Here is a 2,532-nt window from a genome sequence, read left to right as displayed (position 1 = left end):
GAACTGTCAACTCTCAGTCCCTCTGGGGAGAGGAGAGGCTACTGATGCAGAGTTCAGTCACCAATGGCAAATGATTCTATCAAATTGCCTACCTCTGATCTTCAGTTAAAACCCATACATACTGGGTTCTGAGAGCCTCGGGGGGAGTCAGGCATCAAGAGACTGTGAGGGGAAGAGAGTCCTGAGAGAGTTTGGGAGCTCAGCAGCCTTGACTACCCATTTGCCCTACAATTTTTCTGTCCCTGGGTTTTTTGCTTTAAAATAACTGGGGACAGTAAGTAATGGGCTTTCCTGAGTTCTGTGAGAGATTCCAATAAGTTTCTGAATACGGGAGTTTGCTCATGACACCTCTGAGTTGATCCCAGGTGTAAGGGACAGAAGGGAGCGTCTTCCTCCTCTTCCTACCACGGGGCCAGAGTCCCTGAGGGAGTCCAGCTGCACTTAAGTCTGGCCGGTGCGACCTGTCTCCACAATGCCCCCCAAGAAACAGGCCCAGGCTGGGGGCAGCAAAAAGGTGGAGCAGAAAAAGAAGATTATTGAAGACAAAACTTTTCATCTGAAGAATAAGAAAGGAGCAAAGCAACAGAAGTTTATCAAGGCTGTCACTCATCAAGTTAAATTTGGTCAACAGAATCCATGTCACATAGCACAAAGTGAAGCTGAAAAGAAGTTGAAGAAATATGACAAGAAGAAAGAATTGCAAGAGCTAAATGAGTTGTTCAAACCTGTAGTTGCTGCTCAAAAAATAAGTAAAGATGCAGATCCCAAGTCTGTAGTATGTGCATTCTTCAAGCAAGGACAGTGTACTAAAGGAGATAAGTTTAAGTTCTCTCATGACTTGACTGGAGAGAAAATCTGAAAAGCGAAGTGTTTACACTGATGCAAGAGATGAAGAACTTGAAAAAGATACTATGGATAATTGGGAAGAGAAAAAAATGGAACAAGTGAACAAGAAGCACGGTGAGGTGGAAAAGAAAAAACCAAAACCTCAAATAGTGTGCAAGCATTTCCTTGAAGCTATTGAAAACAACAAAGAGGGCTGGTTTGGGGTGTGTCCTGGAGGGGGTGATATTTGCATGTATCATCATGCACCTCCTCCTGGATTTGTCTTGAAAAAAGATAAAAAGAAAGAAGAGAAAGAAGATGAAATTTCATTAGAAGATCTAATTGAAAGAGAGCATTTGGCCCTAGGTCCAAATGTTACCAAAACCACTCTAGAATCTTTTCTTGCATGGAAGAAAAGAAAAAGACAAGAAAAGATTGATAAACTTGAGCAAGACATAGAAAGTAGGAAAGCAGACTTCAAAGCTGGGAAAGCATTAGAGATCGGTGGTCATGAGGTGTTTGAATTTCATCCTGAACTGGTTGACGATGATGATGAGGAAGCAGATGATATTCGTTACACCCAGGGAACAGGTGGTGATGAGGTTGATGATTCAGTGAGTGTAAATGACATAGATTTAAGCCTGTACATCCCAAGAGATGTAGATGAGACAGGCATTACTGTAGCCAGTCTTGAAAGATTCAGCACATATACTTCAGAAAAGGATGAAAACAAATTAAGTGACACTTCTGGAGGTAGGGCTGAAAATGGTAAGAGAAGTGATTTGGAAGAGGACAATGAAGGGGAAGGACAGGAAAATGGAGCCATCGATGCTGTTTCTGTTGATGAAAATCTGTTTACTGGGGAAGATTTGGATGAACTAGAAGAAGAATTAAACACACTTGATTTAGCAGAATGACACCAAACAAGTCAATGAAAAAACTGAGCCAGCTCAGCAGGAGTTGAAATTGACTACATTAATTTTTTTCCACCTAAAACTCTCAACAGGATGTTTGTTTCCCATGCTGATTCTGGGATGCTTAGTTCCTCCAAAAAAGGAAAATTCTCCCTACGTCTTGTTTTCTGACTTTGGCTACATCTCATAGTAAGTTCAGAGTAGTTCATGATAAATTAAAGATAAATGGTCATTGTAGGAAATGATTGATTGTAATTGTCCACTCAAATAGAAAGTGTAAACTACTTTTCCAGCTTTTGATTTTCATTGGGCACGTGTTGTTACAAGGACAACATAAATTTAAATTACCCTTCATTTAATGCAATTTTAAATGAGTGATTCTATTTCCTTTGTATTTATATGTTTAAAAGACTGCCTAAGATATGAGCCTATACTTCATCAAGGAAACTGCATATGCAGATTCAGTATTGTATATCTTTGGACAATTAGATGGACATTTAAAATGAAACTTCATTAATCTGACAGGATCAACTGCAATGCCCTGTGTTAAACTGTTTGGGACTACTCCCTTTTCTTTTTTGCCAATAAAGTTGTAAATAAAAACAGTGATACAATAAATTAAAAAAAAAAAAGGGACAGAAGGACTTGTGTTGGATACTTGAAGTGTGGGCTGACCTAAGCACCAAGCCCCTAATGTCTGTGGTCTGGGTCATCTCTATGAATTTAGTGTCTGAATGAATTGACTCCTCAGATTTCAGTGAGTGTTGGGGAACTGATTGCTGTTGGTAGAGAC

General features: G+C 39.8%; 1 pseudogene; it reads left to right on the top strand.

Annotated features, from left to right (window-relative positions):
* The first annotated feature begins 472 nt into the window (after nt 1-472).
* Nucleotides 473-1,957, top strand: LOC138416834 (zinc finger CCCH domain-containing protein 15 pseudogene; annotated as a pseudogene).
* Nucleotides 1,958-2,532: the final 575 nt, after the last annotated feature.

Source organism: Ovis canadensis, chromosome 13 (assembly GCF_042477335.2).
Source record: "Ovis canadensis isolate MfBH-ARS-UI-01 breed Bighorn chromosome 13, ARS-UI_OviCan_v2, whole genome shotgun sequence".
Classification (NCBI taxonomy): domain Eukaryota; kingdom Metazoa; phylum Chordata; class Mammalia; order Artiodactyla; family Bovidae; genus Ovis; species Ovis canadensis.
This window is presented reverse-complemented; position numbering and strand designations above follow the sequence as displayed.